Source organism: Aquarana catesbeiana, linkage group LG03 (genome assembly GCF_042186555.1).
Source record: "Aquarana catesbeiana isolate 2022-GZ linkage group LG03, ASM4218655v1, whole genome shotgun sequence".
In the NCBI taxonomy this organism is placed as follows: Eukaryota; Metazoa; Chordata; class Amphibia; order Anura; family Ranidae; genus Aquarana; species Aquarana catesbeiana.
In genome coordinates this window covers 539130987-539155945 of record NC_133326.1, presented here as the reverse complement: position 1 = coordinate 539155945, position 24959 = coordinate 539130987, and the positions used below count along the sequence as shown (strand labels likewise).

General features: G+C 42.5%; 1 protein-coding gene across 7 annotated transcripts in view; it reads left to right on the top strand.

Annotated features, from left to right (window-relative positions):
• Positions 1–24959, top strand: part of ABCC9 (ATP binding cassette subfamily C member 9) — a 220390-nt gene that overhangs the window by 19261 nt on the left and 176170 nt on the right. The window contains exon 1 of one of the 7 annotated variants that reach the window (XM_073621426.1): positions 12336–12942. The exons of the other annotated variants lie outside the window; for them this stretch is intronic. The gene's annotated coding sequence lies outside the window, so the exon portion shown is untranslated. Of the gene's footprint in view, positions 1–12335; positions 12943–24959 lie in introns of those variants that run through there. 7 annotated transcript variants of the gene reach the window in all.

Below are 24959 nucleotides of genomic sequence, written 5' to 3'. Positions count from 1 at the left end.
GAGAAGTCTTCTCCCCTATGTTTGCGGTGGAGCGGGCACATCGCATGCCAGCGAGACCCCCCCCGCAGGGTGCTCCCCCCCGCACGTTCATAGCTAAACTTCTTAACTATAAAGATCGAGACACTGCTTTACGAATGGCAAGGGAGAAAGGCAATATTCCAGTGGGAAACGTGAAGGTGGCCGTCTTCCCCGATTTCTCCGCAGAGGTACAACGTCGCCGCCAAAGCTTTACAGAAGCCAAGCGTAAGCTAAGAAACCTCCAATATAAGTATTCAATGATCTTCCCAGCCCGTCTCAGAGTGGAGCATGACGGCCGTGCAGTCTTCTTTGAGGATCCAGAGGAGGTGATTGCTTGGCTGGAAAGACGAGCTAACCCTCAACAGGCTGACTGATTAATCCTGAATTCTTGAGATGGCCGCGGCCAGGAGCTGTTTCTAGCCAGCACAAATCTACAACATAAATCCCGGATACCCACAGTGCAAGAGTCAAAGTTCTTTCTGGAGCTCGGGAAAGACAAAATCCTACAGTTAACATGCACCGTGCAGCGAGACTTTACCCCACATAGTTCTGGGAAGAAACATCATGAGCATTGGAACACTCCTTGGAACATAGCTGTCACAGCCAAACGGCAGCAGGAAGATCGAGAAATCATACTATCCATTATACGAGCGATATGGTTGATATTACTCATGCTATTTACCTTCCGAGGACTCAACCAACTGCTCTACATTCTAGTGCTCAATAAGAAATTAGCATGTTTCCCAGTTCATAATCAGTTAAGGGATTATGCCCACACAAGTTTGGGTCAGTGTAGGGCAGGGAGGGGGGTGGGAGTTCAAAGGTTTAAAGTTTGGTTATGCTCTGTTGTGCATATCTGTGATAGAAAACAGGTAACATCACATGTGTTGGATTTCTGGAAATGTACTTACGTGTTATATGCCATACAACTAGGTCAGACGGGTTTGAGAGTTAGAAAATTATGTGCCTTATATATGGATAACAAATTGCTTTTTATAAATACTTTATTAATGATTAAGAAGTTTTCCCAATGGCATCTTTGAAATTTCTTACATGGAATGTGAGGGGCCTCCGTGAACAATTTAAGCGCGCGGCGGTCTTCACATTCCTTAAGAAACAACGTGCCGAAATAGTGGCACTGGTGGAAACCCATATAGAGGGCAGGGTTCAGATGGCACTCCGAAGGCCATGGGTGGGGTGGGCGTATCACTCTACCCACACGTCCCACTCCAGGGGAGTTTCCATATTAATCGCCAAATCGGTACATTTTGAACTGTACGAGTTAATTACTGACCCACAAGGCCGTTATGTCTTTATCCATGCTAAAGTGTATGGTGAACCTTTGCTCTTGATGGCCTTTTACGTACCACCTCCATTTAATGTTGCCACAGTCCAGGAAGGTATATCATTTATGACCCGCCATCCGAATGTAGCAGCGATATGGTTGGGAGACTTTAATGTCACTTTAAACCCATCTTTGGACAAACTACAAACGGCCTCAGTTGTTCATAATGTCCCCACCGAAACTAGATTTTCTAAACTTGTCTCCACCTTCCATTTAGTAGATACTTGGCGGCACATTTTCCCACGAGTTAGGTCATACTCATGTTTTTCATCCTCTCATGGGTCTATGTCCCGTATAGATCTTATACTTATTTCACGTAGACTAGCCCCAAGGCTATTGGAGGTAATGTTTTGCCCTAGGGTGCTATCGGACCATAGCCCTTATTACATTAAGCATTCCAGTAGCAAAGCCACCACGCACTTGGCGCCTAAACCCATTCTGGCTCTCTCTTCTACCAGAAGATAACAAGCTTATGGATAAATGGAAAACATACTTTGTAGAAAATGATGAATCAGCATCTCCAGCTGCAGTATGGGATTCTTTTAAACTATTTGCTAGACATACACTGATAACTGTTATTAACAAAATTAAGAGGGACTCCTCTGGTGCCCTCGGTAAGGCGCTGGAGGACTTGTCCTCTGCTGAATAAACATACACCAACACCCCGACATCAGTAAATGCAGACCAACTTAAACTACAAACTAGAGTGGTTAACCAGTTACAGTACCAAAAAGCCAGACAAAAGATGTTTTTCTCCAAACAGAAAATGTTTGAACATGGGGAAAAAGGCGGGTAAACTGTTGGCATACTTAGTACATAGCGAGGACAGACCCCCGGCGGTTATTAAACTACTTGGCCCAGGAGGACAAGAGGTTACAGACCCCCCACAGTAACATCAATGTTTAGAGACTTCTTTACAGACCTATATACAACGACAGTCCCCAATGAGACCCATTCCATGTCCCTCTTTCTTGAAAAGGTGATTTTCCCACAACTAACCAAAGAACAGATAGAATTACTAGAAGCACCACTCACGGTAGATGAAATACTAACTGCTATAGCTAGCTTTGCTAGATCCAAATCTCCAGGCTCGGATGGACTCCCAATTGAATTTTATTCCCAATTCAGTGAAGTATTAGCCCCTAAATTACTACAGCTATATAATCACTTATTTGAAATCGGAACCTTACCCCCATCTATGACAGAGGCCACCATAGTTCTCATCCCTAAACCTGGAAAAGACCTGGGATTACCGGAATCCTATCGCCCAATATCACTCCTACAAGTTGATATTAAAATATTAGCCAAAGTACTCTCTATCAGGCTAAATCAGGTAATATTAACATTAATACACGCAGATCAGGCCGGGTTTATGCCCGGACGTAACACATCGTTCAACTTACGGAAACTCTACATTAACCTACAGGCTACACATGAAGAAGTTGGTACACGGGTTGTGGTGACCCTAGACACAGCAAAAGCCTTCGACTCGGTAGAGTGGAGGTACTTATGGAGATGCTTGGAGGGGTATGGGTTCGGCCCAAAGTTTATCAAATGGGTTCAACTATTATACCAGGCACCTAGGGCCAAAGTAGTAGCTAATGGATGGACATCTGAATTTTTTTACCTCAGCAGAGGCACAAGGCAGAGATGCCCCCTATCCCCATTGTTATATGCCCTGGCGGCGGAACCCCTGGCAATATCCATTTGTGCAAATCCAGAGATTAGGGGACTAGAAATGGACACTCTGACGGAAAAGATTAGCATGTATGCAGACGACACATTATTATACCTAGCAGATTCAGGCCCTTCACTACACAATGCACTCAACATGATAGAACAATTTGGAGAATTTTCAGGTCTGAAAATTAATTGGGATAAATCCCAAATCCTACCAATTGATAGCTTTCCACCCCCAGAGTCTCAAACCAGTCTCCCGCTACAGAGAACAGATGTTATTAAGTATTTGGGGGTACATATAACCAGATCCCCTGCAGATTATGTCTCCCTAAATATAGAACCTCTCAAGTCCGTAGTTAAAAATAAAATACGGATCTGGTCCAAATTACCATTGGGTGTCTGGGGTCGTATAAATTTAATCAAAATGATCCTATTGCCCAAGATACTTTATGTTTTATGGCACACCCCTATTTACTTACCACTAAAACATTTTAAATCTCTAGAATCCCTTTTAAAGTCATTTGTTTGGGGCAATAATAGGCATAAATTAGCATGGCAAGCCCTTAAAAACCCAACTGATCTTGGGGGTACGGCCCTGCCTGATTTTAACCTATACTACATTGCAGCACAGTTATCCCAACGTTTCCATCTAGATAAAACTGACAGCGAGAGATTCCTCAAACTCATATGCCCGAAATGGGCGCAATATACCAAAGACCCGATATATGCAATAGCAGCAGATCTAGGAGGGATGGAACCAGGAGAAGGAAGACATACCATGCTCCACCACTATAGGAGAATATGGAACTTGGCAGTTTCCAGATTAGACATTCCACAGTTCAATGATTACACACCACTATGGCACAACAAAAATCTCCCAGAGCTTAATAAAATAAATGACACTTTCATATGGTCCATACAGGGAATATTTTACCTACACCATATATTGAAAGATGGACAACTTAAAACATTTGATGTACTTAAGGAAGAATTTGCAATACAGGATCAAATGTTTTTTAGATTCTTACAAATTCGCCATGCGATAAAATCACAATTCCCAAACTCCTATCCTGATCCTGCATCTAATGTTCTAATAGCTATAATTAAAAGCACAGACTCCCACAAATTGATCTCAGCCTTCTACAACCTACTTTTAACCCCTGTAGCTACTAAAATTGCATATAATATTAAACCGAGATGGGAGAGAGAAGTGGGATTGATGGAGGAAGAGGAGTGGGGTGAGATATTAGAGGCCTGTAAGACTGTGTATCCTAAACTCTCTGATCGACTGACACAGCTTTATATCATACACAGGGCATATCTCACACCCCTCAGAGTGGCCAGATACAAGCGTACACAAACTGTCATATGTCAGATGTGTGAGAGAGAAACGGGCACCTTTTTCCATCTACTCTGGGCATGCCCCAAGATAAAAGGCTTCTGGGAGCAAGTTGTGGCATTCTTACATGATACAATGGGCTCCCCCCTGACTCTAGACCCTAAACAATGTCTCTTGGGCATAGTCTCAGACACAGTAGACAAATACACCAAAACCTTTTTATCCGAAACACTATTTGCAGGAAGAAAAGTCATAGCCAGGAAATGGATGAGGAGGGCGCCTCCTGGGGTGATGGAATGGAAGGTGGAGATAAATAATTCATTACCATATAAGAAATGTATATACATTAATAGAGGTTGTCCAGCTAAGTATAATAAGATCTGGGACAGATGGCTCCGAGACTCCTCTACCTGTGTCTAGTATTGTTATATAAACACAGAGTGACTTAATAGATATGAGTATGGGTTGTTAATTCATGCAAGTTAAATATGTATATTATTGGAACAATAATACGAGACAGATATACATATACTCAATGTTCTCTTTATTTAAGATATGATAACAGTTACAAGGATACCATGTCATTATGTTACCGTAATCATTTTATGTATGCAGTAAAAATTCAATAAAAACCTGTTTGATATAAAAAAAAAAAAACACCCATCTCCTTGCCTTCATCCAATAAGTGTAACAATTTTTGTTGTATAGTTGCTGTGGGATCAGAACTGAGGGGGCGATATGTGATGTGATCTTCCAGCTGCTTGAGTGCTAATATCAGTTTTTAAATCAAACATGTATGCTTTGATGAAGGCTTCTTAGCTGAAACGCATCAACGTAGCCTGTACCCGTGTACCCGTGTGCCCATGTAACCCAATAAAGGACTTTTATTCAAGGGCATCTGAGTCACCAGCCCTTTTCTGATTCAAGTACTGCATTTTGGGGCCTGAACATACCTGGCTAGAGCACCGGATCACAGTTCATAGATCATCATATTGGCAGTGGAGCTGGGGTATCATTTTGCTTCTCTTGCTCTATACACAGATTGGTCCTCTCCATCCCTGTACTACTCTATATACAGACTGGTCCTTTCCATTCCTGTACTGCTCTATATACAGACTGGTCCTCTCCATTCCTGCTAATGCCATGTACATAGACTGGTCCTCTCTATCCCTGTACTGCCCTATACACAGACTGGGATATTATAAGGAATTGCAGTAAATCCCCTCTCAAACTCTCCTCCTCTCCACCTAATTAGTGATACAATGCTGTGGGAGAAGGTGAATTCTAGAACGTTTGCTTCCATAGAAATGGCAAAGTCCCCATAAGCAGTTTCTTTCAAAGACAGACTCTAGTAATTTATTTCAGTGTTGTCCATCATTAACTGGGTTCATTAGATGTAGATCTGGTATCACTGCAGTGCAGACATCTGTCATCTTGGTGTGATTTTAATCCATATGGTGTGTAAGGGGGTACAATTGTGTACAAAAGGGGAGTAAGGGGGGTACAACTGTGTACAAAAACAATTGTGATCATGTAACAATGACATGCAATGGTCTACCGAGTGGTAAATATTACCCAGCCCCCTGGTTATCTATGCCATTGAATCAGACATAAATAGAGGTAGTGCAGGGCAGTGTAGTGGGCAACATTCACTGATAGATATGTGCATTGCTCGTTCTGACAGGGGAGGAGGGAGAGATCAGCTGTTCCTGGTGAACAGGAACAGCGATCTCTCTCTACTCCCAGTGAGCCAACCCCCCTGACAGTTAGAAAACACCTCCCTAGGGAACACTTAACCCTTTGATCACCACTAGTGTTAACCCCTTCCCTGCCAGTGCCATTTATACAATGATCAGTGCATTTTTATAGAACTGATCACTGTATTGGTGTCACTGGTCACCAAAAAGTGTCACTGCTGCATTCACATCTGAGTGTATCATTTTCAGGCAGAAAGTCATGCGGTTTTTACCATGATTTTGCCGCGATTTTGTACAGGTCAAAAGGTCACCAATGTAAAAAGCAGAAAAGACACCAAAATCTACCCGAATTGAGCTACAAAAAAAGCTCCAGAACTTTTTTGAGCTTCAGGCGTTTGGCTTCAGGTGATTTGGAGTGGAGATCTGAACCATCTCCATAGAGAATAATTGATTTCTTCTCCTCCAGCGTTTTGGAGCTTCAGGCTTCATGCTACAAAACGCTGAAGTGTGAATGGGGCCTTAGGGTCAGATTTGTCCGCCGCAATGTCACATTCCCGCTAAAAATTGCAGATCGCCGCCATTACTAGTAAAAACAATAAAAAAAAAAAAAAAGTCCCTAAATCTCTTCCCTATTTTGTAGACACTATAACTTTTGCGTAAACCAATCAATATACACTTATTGCAATTTTTTTTACCAAAAATATGTCGCAGAATACATATTGGCCTAAATTGATGAATATTTTTTTTATATATATGTATATATTTTTTTGGATATGTATTATAGTAGAAAGTAAAAAATATTGTTTTTGTTCAAAGTTGGCGGTCTATTTGTGGGAAAAAAAGGACATCATTTTTTTTTTTGGGTACAGCATCATACGAATTGTCAGTTAAAATAACACAGTGCCGTATCGCAAAAAAGGGCCTGGTCTGGAAGTGGGTAAATCCTTCCAGGGCTAAAGTGTTTAAGTTATAGGTATTGGAATTTCCTTTCAAATTTGGCTGTTAGTGAACGTAACGAATTTTATCCGAAGTTACGAATTATCTGAAATAATAAATATTGCATCTAAGCGAATGGAACATAACAAAATAATAATAATAAATAATAATAATAATAAAAAGTTTTTACTATTATTTATTATTATTAATTTGTTACGTTCCATTTGTTTAGAAGCGGCATTCATTATTTTGGATAGTTCATAACTTTGGATAAATTTGTATTCGTTACATTCACTAACAGCCAAATTTGAAAGAAAATTCCAATACCTATAATTTAATAGTTAGTAAGAGTTATTATTATTAGTTAGCTATTATTTTTGATTTTCTAATTTTCGTGTTTTCCAATTTTCGGCATTTCTTTCTTAATTTCGGATTTTCATTCTTTTGAATTTACGGGCTTTCATTCTTAATATCGGATTTGTGAATTTTCGTATTATCGAATTTCGAATTGCCGACATTTTGAATTTTAGTTTTCGGAAAAATGTGTTAAACGGGTTTTTGTTAATTCGAATATTTACGAATTAACGAATTTGTAGAATTTCGTCTAAATAACGAATTCGTAAAGAAACAAATTGCACATGTCTATTCACCAATGCTGAGATCGATAACATGACTGAACAGTGGGCTGTCTGTGGGCCTGATGGGGATGGGCAGTTATTGGGGTATTCATGTTTCATTGTACACTGGGGGATGTGTAAATCCTGGGGGATTTGTTTGATTGTAATATATTTCTACACTTTCCTGCATTACAGGCTCAATACTCTCTTCCCAACTGGTACCTTTTTCATTTCCTGCAGCTTCATAATGCTTGTACTTCTCAATTTGATACCACTAGAATCTCTTTCTGTCACAAGGTTAGAATCCCTTTTGAGTTCCTGTCTAAAAAGTACACTCAAATATACACAAGGCATTGCACCATCCTGCACATCCAACATTACTCAAATGTAGAGAGAAATGGTCCTGAGATCTTGTGTCTCAGGACAATGAGGACTGGGCGGATGTCTGGGACTACCCATTTTAGTAATTGATCTTGGCCAGCAGTGCCGGGACAAGGTCAATGGAAAACTGCGCCCCCCCTCCCCCGTGTAAAGAAACAGTCCGTGTCATCTCAAAATAAGAAAATACTTATGAACAATACAAAAATAAATTAGGTTTAATTTGATAATTTAATATGCAATAATAACCCACAGCATTTTGCGTCAGTTTAATAATCCCCAGCAATGTTGCTAGCTTATGTATTCTCCGCCAGCATTGATGGGATTGTCTGCGATCCCTATTATGCACTGGCTGGAGTGGGGAGGGAGGTTAATTAACCACTTGAGCTCTGAAATATTTTACCCCCTTCATGTCCAGTCCATTTTTTGCTATAAAGAAATGCACTTTAACTTTGTTTCACACAAATAAGGCTTTATTTTTTATTTATTTATTTACTTCACAATGTTTGGTATTTTTTGTTTATAAAACAAAAATGAAAAAACCCAGTGGTGTGCAAAATGGATTGACTTCAGTACAACCAGCTTGCCCATAGACGGAACGAAATTCGTCCAGTTCCTGCAATACCGGCTGAATTTTTGATCTGTCTATGGCCGGCTTTTTTTTTAACAAACTTTTTATTAAGGTTCCAAAAACAACAACATTTCACGTTAAAAAGGTAGATATGAAAGACGTTATACAGCAGAACAGCAAATTTCACATAAATGGTATACAATTCAGTTATACAGAAGCATAGGTATAACTCAATACAGAGAGAAAGTGCACCTGTTAAATCAGTAGGACTTGTATATTAGCAAAAAAAGAAAGAAAAAGGAGGGTGGTCTATGGCCGGCTTTAGTAAGCTCTCCATTACTCTGCTGTCTGTTGGAGGTGCTCCTCTGCCTTTGCAGATTTCATACATATTCTTTGGTCCTGCAAGGCAATTACAGGCTACTGGACTGGGATTCTGCAATACATTATACATACACATTACTAACCTAACCAGTATTGTAGTCCCCTTGGGTATTGGGGTGTGTCTCTTGGGTTTGGTGTAGCCACTGGGCAATAGAAATGCAACCAGGACTCTGCTTGGCCTTCTGTTATTTTTATGCCAGAAGAGTTATTGTTCTTCGGAGGAAAGCTCAGAGGAGGAAAGGTAGCCCCACACACACACACACACACACACACACACACACACACACACACACACACACACACACACAGTTTACTTGAAATTACTGGTTAATTCTGTACTCCCGCTTTATAAAGCTGCATATAGCAGCAGGGGATGTCCTTCTAAATTAAAAAACTTTGCTCCCCGTATCTGGCGACCTTAAATCAGCTGCCCTACTTTGAGATCTCCTTATGGTGAGGGTAAGCTTCCTTCTAATGGCTCTGTAATTGTTATTCCAGGAACTCTTTTCTCAGGACTCTTTTGCAGATCCTTATAGCTATCCTTTTCTGTGACATTACCTCATGCTATTGCGTGCGGTTTATTGCCTTTTGTATGTACCAAGGGGTGATGTTGTTTATGGATTCTGTGTATCACTTCAGCTAGCCTCTGAGAGTTTTCTTGATGTTATGCTACCCATGGTTGTCATGCATGATTAAATGTGGTGGATTAGGGAGTGGAGCACAGTTAGTGCCATTGTTTTATACTTTTTGTACTTTTTTGTACAACTTTGTTTTAACCTCAAAATTCAATAAAAAGAATTAAAAAATATCAGAGATTTGGAACTGAACATGATGGCCTCCTGGCACCTCACAGCAAGCAATGCGTGGGAGATTGCTGTGCCCAGTACTAGAGAAAGGAATGCTGTCTGCACTAGACCAGATATAAATGCAGATAGACAACAGAATGCAGGTGAGCAGATAGAGGGTCCTGTCTGTGCAGAATGCAGGTGTGTACATAGAGGGTGTTGTCAGTGCAGGATACAGGTGTGCAGATAGAGGTACTTTCAGTGCACAATGCAGGTGTGCAGATAAGGGGCGCTGTCAGGGCAGGATACAGGTGTGCAGATAGAGGGCGCTCTCATTGTAGACTACAGGTGTGCAGATAAAGGGCACTGTCAGTGCAGGATACAGGTGTACATATAGAGGGTGTTGTCAGTGCAGGATACAGGTGAGCAGATAGAGGCACTCTAATGCCGCGTACACACGAGCAAACTTTACGGCAGACTTTGTCCGGCGGACTTTGACAGACTTTACGATGGACTTTCCGAATGAACGGACTTGCCTACACACGATCAACCAAAGTCCGACGGATTCGTACGTGATGACGTACGACCGGACTAAAACAAGGAAGTTCTTTGCCCTCTTTCCCTTTACCCTTTTCTTTGTTTAAGTTCTTAGCCAGTAGCCAATAGCTGCCCTAGCGTCGGTTTTTGTCCGTCGGACTAGCATACAGACGAGCGGACTTTTCGACTGGACTCGAGTCTATCGAAAAGATTTGAAACATGTTTCATTTCTAGGTCTGTCGGACTTTTGGCGAAAAAAAGTCAGCTGGAGCCCACACACGATCGAATTGTCCGACGGACTCCGGTCCACAGGACCAAGTATGCCGTAAAGTCCGGTCGTGTGTACGCGGCATTAGTGCACAATGCAGATGTGCAGATAGAGTGTGCTGTCAGTGTACGATACAGGTATGCAGATAGAGGGCGCTGTCAGTGCAGGATACACGTGTGCCGATAGCGGTGCTTTCAGAGCACAATGCAGGTGTGCAGACAGAGAGCACTCTCAGTGCAGGATACAGGTGTGCAGACAGAGCGCACTATTAGTGTAGAATAGAGGTGTCATAGGCGCACCTTGTGGTGCAGATTACCCCTGTTTGGATCCCTGATATTTCACCAAAGCCCCCTAACCGGGTTCCTAAAAAAATTGTAAAAACAAAAAAATACATTTGTAAAAAATATAAAAAAATAATAATAATAGAAATAAAAAATACTGACATCGTCCACTGCCATACTGACACCAATATCTGCCCTACTGACACTGTCAGTGTATATAAACACATGCACACACGCATATGTGTTTGAGCTTTGGGATGCACACCTTAATGCAATAGGCTATGCACCCCTTTAAAGGTGTACAGATAGAGAGCACTCTCAGTGCAGGATACAGGTATGCAGATAGAGGGTGCTCTAAGTGCACAATGCAGGTGTGCAGATAGAGGGCACTGTCCGTCTAGAATGCTGGTGTGCACATAGAGAGTGTTGTCAGTGCAGGATATAGGTGTGCTGGTAGAGAGTGCTGTCAGTGCAAGATATAGTTGTGCAGAGGGCGCTCTCAGCATTGAAAACAGGTGTGCACATAGAGGGCGTTCTCAATGTAGAATATAGGTGTGCAGATAGAGGGCTCTCCCAGTGTAGAATAGAGGTGTGCAGATAGAGGGCTTTCCCAGTGTAGAATAGAGGTGTTCAGTTAGAGGGTGCTCTCAGTGCAGCATACAGGTGTGCTAAAAGAGAGTGCTGTCAGTGCAAAATATAGGTGTGCCGATAGAGGGCGCTCTCAGTGCAGGATACAGGTGTGCAGTTAAAGGGCGCTGTCAGTCTTGTATATCAGATCAAGTGTGCAGGGTGCTGTCTGTGCAGCAGAGGGCGCTGTCGTTGTAGAATTTAGGTCGGCAGGCAGAGGGCACTGTCAGTACTGTATATGAGGTAGCAGGTAGGATGTGTTATATGTGTGTGAGCATGTTACATATACTGTATAATATATAGATACATTTATACACAGTATCGAATATATGACTTGTTACTGTATATGTGTTGTTACAGGTTAGAATTATTGCTTTTCACAAGTGTCTCAAATTGTGTATAGATTATATAACATATTAGGTGTATGAGCAGATTTGGGCACCATTTGTCACATATGTACAGTATGCTCTCAGTATGACTGATACGTGTACTATATAGACAGCCATCACATATGTTTGGTTTGTATGTTGTTTGTAGGCAGCTGTGCCATAAATGTATAGAATTATTATCATATCTTATAAGGATAATTATAATCATTCTGTACATGTTAATGTTCTATACAACATATACATATGTAACATATAAGAGCGGATGTCACATGTGTTGGTGACTGTCGTGTTTTTATCTGTAAGCATCAATTCATGCGAATATAACCACAGTCACATGATCATAATGATCACCCAATAATAAAGGGAAATGTCACAAACAAGGATTATGCCACATGTAAGTAATGTACAGGCAGTTAACAGACATACTTATACAGTACATGTGATGCGTTGTATGGGGGACACCCCCAGTTCAAGATCCCCCATCTGCTGCCTGTCCAGCTTCCTGCCGCTCTGCATTCTCACAACTCCAAATAAGTGGAGAGAGGAGACTGAGAGGAGCAGCAGCAACTGATCTCAGCTGCTAAAAATACTTCCAGCCAGAGCTCAGAACGTCTTCCAGAGACCCCCAGAGATTGACCCCCACCTGGAGATTCCCTCTTGTCCTGTGTGTATGTGAAGACCACCGTATCTGTATTACAGCCAGCAATCCACAGCTCAGTGTGCGATAGAGACCCCCGGAGACTGACCCCCACCTGGAGATTCCCTCTGTCCTGTGTTTATGTGAAGACCACCATATCTGTATTACAGCCAGCAATCCACAGCTCATTGTGTGACAGAGACCCCCGGAGATTGAACCCCACCTGGAGATCCCCTCTGTCCCGTGTTTATGTGAAGACCACCATATCTGTATTACAGCCAGCAATCCACAGCTCAGTGTGTGACAGAGACCCCCGGAGATTGAACCCCACCTGGAGATCCCCTCTGTCCCGTGTGTATGTGAAGACCACCCTATTTGTATTACAGCCGGCAATCCACAGCTCAGTGTATAATAGAGACCCCTGGAGACTGACCCCCACCTGGAGGCCTCCGAAAGGTAAACCAAGGAGATCTAAATATGTATAGATTGCAGTATGTGTGTAGACTGGAGACCCCCAGGAATTAAGGCTTATAGATTGCAGTATGTGTGTATATTGCAGGCCCCCAGGAATTCCAGATTATAGATTACAATATATGTGTAGATTGTGGGCCCCCAGGACTTCCAGATTATAGATTACAATATATGTGTAGATTGTGGGCCCCCAGTACTTCCAGATTATAGATTGCATTATGTGTGTAGATTACGAGCCCCCAGTACTTCCAGATTATAGATTGCATTATGTGTGTAGATTACGAGCCCCCAGGACTTCCAGATTATAGATTGCATTATGTGTGTAGATTACGAGCCCCCAGTACTTCCAGATTATAGATTGCATTATGTGTGTAGATTACGAGCCCCCAGGACTTCCAGATTATAGATTTCAGTATGTGTGTAGATTGTGGGCCCCCAGAGTATAGATTGCAATATGTGTGTAGATTGCAGGCCCCCAGGACTTCCAGATTATAGATTACAATATATATGTAGATTGTGGGCCCCCAGGACTTCCAGATTATAGATTGCAGTATGTGTGAAGATTGCGGGCCCCCAGGACTTCCAGATTATAGATTACAATATATGTGTAGATTACGGGCCCCCAGGACTTCCAGATTATAGATTGCAGTATGTGTGTAGATTACGGGCCCCCAGGACTTTCAGATTATAGATTGCAGTATGTGTGTAGATTAGGGGCCCCCAGGACTTCCAGATTATAGATTGCAGTATGTGTGTAGATTGCAGGTCCCCAGGACTTCCAGATTATAGATTACAATATATGTGTAGAATGTGGGCCCCCAGGACTTCTAGATTATAGATTGCAGTATGTGTGTATATTGTGGGCCCCCAGAGTATAGATTGCAGTATGTGTGTAGATTGTGGGCCCCCAGAGTATAGATTGCAGTATGTGTGTAGATTGTGGGCCCCCAGGACTTCCAGATTATAGATTACAATATATGTGTAGATTGTGGGCCCCCAGGACTTCCAGATTATAGATTACAATATATGTGTAGATTACGGGCCCCCAGGACTTCCAGATTATAGATTGCAGTATGTGTGAAGATTGCGGGCCTCCAGGACTTCCAGATTATAGATTACAATATATGTGTAGATTGTGGGCCCCCAGGACTTCCAGATTATAGATTGCAGTATGTGTGAAGATTGCAGACTCCCAGGACTTCCAGATTATAGATTACAATATATGTGTAGATTACGGGCCCCCAGGACTTCCAGATTATAGATTGCAGTATGTGTGTAGATTGCAGGTCCCCAGGACTTCCAGATTATAGATTACAATATATGTGTAGAATGTGGGCCCCCAGGACTTCTAGATTATAGATTGCAGTATGTGTGTAGATTGTGGGCCCCCAGAGTATAGATTGCAGTATGTGTGTAGATTGCGGGCCCCCAGGACTTCCAGATTATAGATTGCAGTATGTGTGTCAATATCTTTCCACCCTTAGCTGTCTGTTTTCATCTACACCACTAATACTTAGCTCAGAATTTTCTGGAAGCTCCGACTGTTCAACAAATCTGACAAAGTTTAATTGACAGATCAGTCATGCAGTCTTCCTTGTGCTCTTTATGTTACCCTCCAGGCCAATCCATGAACTGAATCTGGCTGACATGTTACACCGCACGTTCCCTTTTACAACAGGTTATGGTTAGTGTAAGCTAGTGGCCAAGCGAGAGATGTCACCAGCACATCATGGATCTCCAAAATTGGGTCCAAAGATTTATTCAGCGATCACATCGTTACAGCACACAGCAACGTTTCGGAGCCACGTAGGACCCCTTCATCAGGCATGTGATAAAAGGGTCCTGCGTGGCTCCGAAACATTGCTGTGTGCTGTAACGATGTGATCACTGAATAAATCTTTGGACCCAGTTTTGGAGACCCATGGTGTGCTGGTGACATCTCTCGCTCGGCTAATAGCTTACACTAACCATAACCTGTTGTAAAAGGGAACGTGCGGTGTAACATGTCAGCCCGATTCTGGTGACATCTCTCGCTCTGACTGTTCACGGTTCCAGCCAGTGGTCGCTTCAGCACCCACGTTTACATACAGCCACTTTTAGAGGAACGTGTGCGTTGGGAATAGTGCGTTGGAATCTTTAAGCTAGTGGCCGGGTACACACAGGCATTCAGGTCAGGCAATCAATATTAATATTTCAATATTGATCAGTGGACCACCGCATAGAAGTGTGTACTGCTAAAACCTGTGAAAGCTCGCTGCATTTTCTATTTCTGAACTGTTTTCAGACACTACTGACAGTTGTTAAATCTTTGTGTGAACTAAATGGACAATCTGGTTAGGCTATGTTTCCACTATTGCGCCCCCAAAGTCGCGCGATTTTACCGATTTTTTTTTTTTTTTTAAAGCAATGCCTGTGTATTCTTGAGGTCTATGGACCTCAAGTCGCATCAAAGTGGGACCAAAGTAGTGCAGGGATTACTTTGAAGTCCCTGCGACTTGAAGTCTCACAGATATGAATGGTACACATTGGAAATCATGGGGTACGACTTGTCTTGCGACTTTCCAAACCAAAATCACATGAAAAGTCGCACTAGTGGAAACCTAGCCTAAATGTTTTTTAAGTAAGAGTTTTTGACGCAGCTTATTTAAAGTTTTTAATTCTCTGAGAGTCATAAATATATATATTATATACAGTATATAGCTTATAAATTGTTAGTGGTGTAATCGTACATATACATACATATTATATACTGTATATAAAATAACATTAGTCCTTGTCTCTATTTTAATCGTTTTGGTTGGATCACTATTAATTATTGTCATATTAATTTGATTGGTCTATGGACAATGTTTAGTGCGCCCCCTGTTGGCTATATGACACGTAATTGTTAATGGCCTTTTTGGCTCTCATCAGGTTACAAGTTGTTACAATGTATGTCCATGGCTGAGGGATTGTCACAATATTCAAGTTTCAGGTTGTGTGCAGAACTTTTCTGACAGCCCTGAATGGAATGAACTTTGTGTTCTCTGATAAGATGAGCGATATCTTTTTGGTATTTTAGTTCTGGATTGCCATAATACAAATAACTAATTCCAGCAATTAAAGCGACAGATATGGGGGATTTATGCTGGCCATACACTATACAGAAAATCGGCCGAACCCATTTTCGAAAAACGAACGTTCGACCGTGACCGCAAACGATCGTGCCATCATATAATGACCGATAAATTGTTCAGTGGACATGAATAAATAATTTTTTGTTCGTTTTTTTACATATACCTAGTGCAGACAGTTCGGACGGGAAACACATTAACCTTGCAATTTATCGTACGTTCGGCGGAAATTTTCCAAACTTCCCGTTCGTTTTTTTCCCACAAAAACGTCACAAACGATTATCAATTTGTGCCCATTAACTTGCCGAAAAACGAACGAAGTGTCTATACGAACGATTTTTCGGACGATTTTTCGTATCGTGTATGGCCAGCATTAGTGTGATCGCCCTCCAGGGCCTCTGACACTTTTATAACAGATATATATATATTTTTTAATTGATACACATTGTCCTTGAGTGCAGCTAATAAAGTAATAGTAATAACTAATAGATTTAGATATCTGTGCAGTTTTAGCTTTAACTCCTTCCTGTCTGGCATCTCTACACTCCCCACTGTCTGCAGACATTTTTTATTGTATTTAAAAACAAAACAAAATATTATTTATTGCAGTTTTCAGCCCTTAGAAGTGTTGCCTGCATGCGGTTTCTATTTTTTCCCAGCTTTTATTACTTTATGATGACCCTACCAATAACACACTTCCTGTCCTAGGGTGACAACGTTCACTCTCTATACTATATTGAACAGCAGTTTTGTCATCCTTGATTTGGACTATAAACACCTCTTCCCATCCTAATCTCTATGACATAGGGAGGAGGAAGTATGTAGTTCACAGAAGATAACTGGGAGGGCTTATAAAATAGTTTGAGAGTTCAGTTCAGTGCACAGGAGGTGACAAAGATATTGGATTTATGGCAGGATCAACAGATATTTATCTGTACTTGCAGAAAATGTTTTTAGCCTGAAAAAAAGAAAACAGATGCAGTCATCACATATAACGACCAGGAGCTGCAATATATTGCATTTTTATTTTTGGGTTTAGATATCCTTTAGCCCTCATTCATACTGCTGAACTCGCACAATTTCAAACCCGCATTTCAATGCGAGTTTAGGGGTGATTTGAAAGACATCTGTGCGGGTTCATGCACAGATGTCTATTGAAATCGCCCCTCAAAGTCGCCAAAAGTAGTGCAGGAGGTACTTTTGCAAATCGGTGAGGCATCGCATCGATTGGGACAGTGCCATTACCGGCAATAGGCTGTGATTTGGAATGCGTTTGACATCTCAATCGCATGCCAAATCGCTCCACTGTGTACGGGGGCTTAATTTCCGAGATGTGTTACTTTCACGTGTTTAAATATCATCCATCCTTATTCTTATTATTTTTCTTCCAGGTTTTTGAATAACGGTTTATCAAGTATGTTTAGTTTAGTAGTTTTACGTGAACACCACTTGTTAGGAAGAGATACAAAAAAACAGATATTAAAAAAAAAAAAATTCTAGTAATTTTCCAACTTTCAGATTTATGTAATGGAATAGATTCCATATTTATACCTCAAAACATAATTGTGCCGCTCCGTAGACTGCCAAACCCATTGTCTTGTCTCAAAGATATGTCTCTAATGCCGTGTACACACGGGCGGACTTTTCGGCATCAAAGGTCCGACGGTCTTTCCGACGGACTTTCGACGGACTTTCGACGGACTTTCGACGGACTTTCGACGGACTTTCGACGGACTTCCGATGGACTTTCGAACGAACGGACTTGCCTTACACACAATCACACCAAAGTCCAACGGATTCGTACGTGATGACATATGACTGGACTAAAATAAGGAAGTTGATAGCCAGTAGCTGCCCTAGCGTCGGTTTTCGTCCGTCGGACTAGCATACAGTCGAGCAGATTTTTCGACCGGACTCGAGTCCGTCGGAAAGATTTGAAACATGTTTCAAATCTAAAGTCCATCTAATTTTCGCCCGAAAAAGTCCACTGCAGGTCCGATGAAGCCCACACACAGGCGGATTGTCAGACGGATTCGTCCCGTCGGACCAGTCTGGTCGAAAAGTCCGCCCGTATGTACACGGCATTAGAATGCATTTAAAGATGGAGGGAAAAAAATGACTTGTCATCGCTGTCCTCCTCCAGAAAATACTTGTTCCCTGGCTGTCATGCTGATCCAATATGTTGGTACAAACACAATACTGTACCAACTAGACAAAATAGAATCAGGCCACTAAGTCTGGGTACTGGCAACCATACGGACGCCCCGGGCACTTGTTTATGGGATGCTTGACCAATCAGCCTATAACGGGAGCCCTAAAGTGTCATCTAATGCTTGTGTAAGAGGTATTGTCATCAGTGTAAAAGAAAAAAACCCTAAGGTCAACGCTGCGCTAGATAAAAATCAACAATAAAAAAATTATATACAATGAAAGTGTTATAAATGTAGAGTAGCCAGCACCCAAAGTTCAATACCAAAAAACTTCCAATAGAATAAACAACACACTGGGCTAGTGAAGGAGAGTACAACAACATGAAAGGCAGATGCACTTCGCTCGTTGCACTGATGACAATAGAATAAACAACACAGCGAGTGCAGCGCTAATATTTATGTAACATATGATATCGTTATGATAATAAAAAATTGTGAAATAATCAAACAATAATACATACAATGGTGAGTGAAATAAAAAAAACATAAAAAAGAAAAAAAGAAAAAAGAAGAAAACTAAAGCAATGTCCCATAGTGATGAATGAGAACATCCATAAGCACTGTGCTTCCACAGGAGAAAAGATGAATTGCAGGAAACAGAAGCTGTGACACCAATCTTCCCAATGCAAAACCAACGCGTGTTCAGGTCAACACCCAAAAGTGAGGTAGCTTGCTTACCAAAAAGCCATGACTGCTGCTAGCAGTCTTGCCCAGCACTGGGAATTTAAAAGTCTCCCCAAAACTTAAGATCATCCGGACCAGCCGATCTTTCTGCTCACCTCCCCCGTGTCCCAGCACGTCCTCCCTCTGCTTCCCAATCCTCTGCGCCTCTCGACTCCCCGGCTAGGTGAGCAGAAAGATCGGCTGGTCCGGATGATCTTAAGTTTTGGGGAGGCTTTTAAATTATGTATTATGTATAATACATAATTATATGTATTATTGTTTGATTAATTCACAATTTTATATTAATATAATGATATATGTTACATCAATATTAGAGCTGCACTCACGGTGTTGTTTATTCTATTGTCATCAATGCAACAAGCGAAGTGCATCTGCCTTTCGTGTTGTTGCACTCTCCTTCACTAGCCCAGTGACGCTAGGAGCAGTGTTGCCAACCTACCAGATTGAAATTTACTGACACGACACCCAAAATTTACTGGCACAGTCACGTTTTTACTGGCATATCCAAAAGTTACAAAATGACCGTTTTAAGTGCATGTTTTAGTATTTAGGCTACAAACAAGTACAATATGCAATTAGCAAAGTGATTTAAGGTAGATATTAAGACAAAAACATATTTATTATTTTATTTTCGATATAGTAATTAAGTAGCTCAGGGACAGGAATTGAGAGGGCAAGAAATTAAAATGGGCGACACACACACATGTAAGCGGGGGTAGAGTGTAGCGTTTTCACAGAGGGAATCACACGTACTGACGTTATAAACCAGGCAATGTTTATTACCGGAGAGGCGGTAGTAGAAAGAGTATTTACAGCAGTAAGGCACGTAGTTTCACTCCAAGCATGGAGGCATAGATACACAGCACAGTCACTTCTGATGTTAGCGGTAATTGTATTCGTCAGCACTATAGGCACTTTCCACTGACTAACACAGTATAAACCCAAGCACACAATGCGTATCTGTAGAGGCTGATATTCACACATTTTACCCGGAAACAATGGTATTCCTTCAGCAGATGGATATAGGCATCTGATCCGCTTGTCCCGCCCTCACAGCGAGGGCACCGGTTTTCTTATCCACAAGGGAGAGTCTTGTATCCGACCAGGAATGCTGATACAGGACTCCGTAGGAACCCTGAACTATCCCTCACAACCCGGAACACTCTCCCTATCTTCTCCTAACTCTCCCTGACAAGCGGGTTCTCTAAACCTGTCTATGCACACACGTGAACTGAACTAAACATGGCTGGGCTTTCTTATATAAAGTATCCACCCAAAAATGGCCGACCAAATCTCCCGAGATTTGCTGTTCTATCAGGACAGCAGGCTTCTCCAAAATGGTGCTGGAGACAATGATAGAGGCCAGACAACTCTGAACATATGTACACATAAACATATCAAATAGGCTGGAAAGTGAGTATATACACTTGCTAACCCACTACCTCTTGCAGCCAGCTAGGCTGCCCTGCACTACAGCTTCCTACGTTCCCCCCCTTTTTAAGAATTGCAATCCCTTGCATGCACCTAGGGAGAGGTAATTAACACAGGGCAATAATATAGCAAGCAATAGGGATGAGCTTCGAGTTCGAGTCTAACTCATGTTCGACTCGAACATTGGCTGTTCCTCAGTTCGATGAACAGCGAACAATTTGGGGTGTGCACGGCAAATTCGAAAGCCGCGGAACACCCTTTAAAAGTCTATGGGAGAAATCAAAAGTGCTAATTTTAAAGGCTTATATGCAAGTTATTGTCATAAAAAGTGTTTGGGGACCTGGGTCCTGCCCCAGGGGACATGGATCAATGCAAAAAAAAGTTTTAAAAACGTCCGTTTTTTCAGGAGCAGTGATTTTAATAATGCTTAAAGTGAAACAATAAAAGTGTAATATCCCTTTAAATTTCGTACCTGGGGGGTGTCTTTAGTATGCCTGTAAAGGGGTGCATGTTTCCCGTGTTTAGAACAGTCTGACAGCAAAATGACATTTCAAAGGAAAAAAAGTCATTTAAAACTACTCGCGGCTATTAATGAATTGCCGGTCCAACAATAAACATAAAAGTTCATTGATAAAAACGGCATGGGAATTCTCCACAGGGGAACCCCGAACCAAAATTTTTAAAAAAATGACGTGGGGGTCCCCCTAAATTCCATACCAGGCCCTTCAGGTCTGGTATGTATATTAAGGGGAACCCCGGCCAAAATTTAAAATAAAATGGTGTGGGGTCCCCCTCAAAATCTATACCAGACCCTTCAGGTCTGGTATGGATTTTAAGGGGAACACCGCGCCAAAATTAAAAAAAAAATGGCGTGGGGTCTCCCCATAAATCCATACCAGACCCTTATCCGAGCACGCAACCTGGCAGGCCACAGGAAAAGAGGGGGGGACGAGAGAGCGCCCCCCCTCCTGAACCGTACCAGGCCACATGCCCTCAACATTGGGAGGGTGCCTTGTCCCCATGTTGATGGGAACAAGGGCCTCATCCCCACAACCCTTGCCCGGTGGTTGTGAGGATCTGCGGGCGGGGGGCTTATCGGAATCTGGAGGCCCCCTTTAACAAGGGGACCCCCAGATCCCCCCCCCCTGTGTGAAATGGTAAGGGCTAGAGCTGCACAATTAATCGTTAAAAAATCGTGATCTCGATTCACCTCCCCTGACGATCTCTCCTGCTGAGTTTGACGATTCTTTCATATAAACAAGTGGAGAGATTATCTGCTCACTCAGCTGTCAAAAGAAAACATCCAGGCATTCTGCCAAGTTTAGAACTTGAAACATTGTATCTAACTTCCTTCTTAGATCAAAGGGATAAACTTCTCTGTGTAAACAAATAACCTGGGCAATCTGCCAAGCTTTAAACAACGTGTAAATGCAGGAAGTTTAACCACTTAAAGTCTAAATCTTTTTCTGACACTTCTTTCTTAAGTTAAAATCAATATTTTTTGCTAAAAAAAATTACTTGGAACCCCCAAACATTAGAGATAAAATATATAAATATATATATATATATATATATATATATATATATTATAATATTTTATAATATGGAATAAAATGGCAATTGCTGCAATATTTTATGTCGCACTGTATTTGCCCAGCGGTCTTTCAAATGCAATTTTTTGGGAAAAAATACACTTCAATAAATAAAAAAAAAAGGAAACAGTAAAGTTAGCGCAATTTTTTTTGTTTTAATGTGAAAGATGATGTTACGCCGCAAGAATCGTGAGAGAATCGTGATCTATCCTCTAAGCAAAAAAATCGTGATTCTCATTTTAGCCAGAATCGTGCAGCTCTAGTAAGGGCCTACCATTTCACAAAAAAAGTGTCAAAAATGTTAAAAATGACAAGAGACATTTTTTGACAATTCCTTTATTTAAATGCTTCTTCTTTCTTCTATCATCCTTCGGTTTCTTCCTCCATCTTCTTCTTCTTCTGGTTCTTCTGGTTCTTCCTCCGGTGTTCTCGCCGGCATTTTCCTCCACGGCGCTGGCGTCTTCTGTCTTCTGGGTCGCTCCGCATCCGACCATGATGGGAGGCTCCCACTGTGTGATGCTTCTCCTCTTCTGACGGTTCTTAAATAACAGAGGGCGGGGCCACCCGGTGACGCACAAGGACTTCCCTGTCCGACCCCCTCTGACGTCACGGGTAATGCCACAGGGAAGTCCCTGTGCGTCAGAGGGGGCGGGGTCATGGGGTGGCCCCGCCCTCCGTTATTTAAGAACCGTCAGAAGAGGAGAAGCATCACACAGCGGGAGCCTCCCATTATGGTCGGATGCGGAGTGGCCCAGAAGACGAAGGGAAGAAGACGCCGGTGCCGCGGAGGAAGATGCCGGACGAGAACACCGGAGGAAGAACCAGAAGAAGAAGAAGATAGAGGAAGAAGCCGAAGGAAGATAGAAGATAGAAGAAAGAAGAAGCATTTAAATAAAGGAATTGTCAAAAACTGTCTCTTGTCATTTTTAACATTTTTGACAGTTTTTTTGTGAAATGGTAGGGGTACCCCCTTACCATGTCACACAGGGGTAGAGGGCCGGGATCTGGGGGTCCCCTTGTTAAAGGGGGCTTCCAGATTCTGATAAGCCCCCCGCCCGCAGACCCCCACAACCACCGGGCAAGGGTTGTGGGGATGAGGCCCTTGTCCCTATCAACATGAGGACAAGGTGTTTTGGGGGGCTACCCCAAAGCACCCTCCCAATGTTGAGGGCATGTGGCCTGGTACGGTTCAGGAGGGGGGGCGCTCTCTCGTCCCCCCCTCTTTTCCTGCGGCCTGCCAGGTTGCGTGCTCGGATAAGGGTCTGGTATGGATTTTTGGGGAGACCCCTTTTACAGGCATACTTTAGACACCCCCCAGGTACGAAATTTAAAGGGATATTACACTTTTATTGTTTCACTTTAAGCATTATTAAAATCACTGCTCCCGAAAAAACGGCCGTTTTAAAACTTTTTTTTGCATTGATCCATGTCCCCTGGGGCAGGACCCAGGTCCCCAAACACTTTTTATGACAATAACTTGCATATAAGCCTTTAAAATTAGCACTTTTGATTATTCATGTTCGTGTCCCATGGACTTTAACGGTGTTTGCGTGTTCGAACAAATTTTTTGCCTGTTCGCATGTTCTGGTGCGAACCGAACAGGGGGGTGTTCGGCTCATCCCTAGCAAGCAATAAAACAAGCAATACATAACAGATCAAGTCACATAGTCAGAATACTTGACAGGTTTTAGTCCCCTGGTTATAAGCTTGGGCAAGCGAGGCTCCGGGTCTTCCAAATGTCTATCTCACTCCGAGGCAACAGGATCAGTAGGTGCTATTTTTTCCACTAGAGGCTCATCCTCCTCCAGAGTGGGGGCACCGTGAACATCTGGCTCCTTCACAGATAAGTCCCATTCAGTAGCAGCATCCTGGTTCTCTGTATCTCCCCCAGCTAGGGATAAGGTCTCTACCGCTGGCAGAGGGGGCAGGTACCAGGTTGCACAGTCACTGTTGAGGGCATCCTGGCTGTTGTCCCATCTAGCAAATGGCTGAAAGACTGGAACAGGATTATTCGTTCGTGAATCAGCACTGAACACACAGGGACAAAGGAGATTACGATGCAGTCTCTTGTGAGGTCCATTCGGCTTCTCTGAAACCAGATCATACACAGGCCGCCCAGGGAAAGGTTGTTGCTTGACTCCAGCTTGCTGCCCCTCAAGTGTTTAGGAATCCTCACCAAGACTCTGTCTCCCGGTGTAAGTGGCAACAAACGAACAGTACTTTCCTCGGCTAAATCCTGGTGCTTTCCCAGTACTATCTGTTTGGCTTGATCCAGGCAGTGCCAGTGATCTTGGACCCATTCATCGGGGGTCCTTGACGTAATAGGCTCAGGAGTTTCCAAGAATAAATCCACCGGTAGACGGCCACAACGCCCAAACATCAGAAAATGGGGGATATAGCCAGTGGCTCGATGCACAGTCTGATTGTAAGCCCAAACAACATCTCCTACATACTGCAGCCAACATTCTCGATGCTCTTGCTCTAATGTGCGAATCAATCCCCACAATGTGCGATTAAAGCGTTCACAGGCCCCATTTCCCTGGGGGGTGGTAAGGAGTAGTATGTGACTTCCGAATACCACTAAGACGGCACAGTTCAGAAAACACCCTAGACTCAAAGTTCGGCCCTTTGTCGGACATAATCCGTTTGGGGCACCCGTAGGGCTGGACTGCATGGGCTCAGAACAGTTTAGCCGTGGTGGTGGCAGTCTGATCTTTAGTTGGCACCAAGATGGCGAACTTAGAAAAGTGGTCCACAAACACCAAGGGGTAGCGATACCCTGAAGAGGTGTCAGTCACTGTTAGAAAGTCCATGGTCAGTAATTCGAAGGGTTCTCCTATGCTCACCACCAAAGGGGTAGTTTTCTCTGTTCTACCTTTGTGGATGGCACAACTCTTACACCCCTGACATGTCTTCTGCACCCACTTGGATAACTCTGGACAAAATATGTACTTACGAATAAAGGCCTCCGT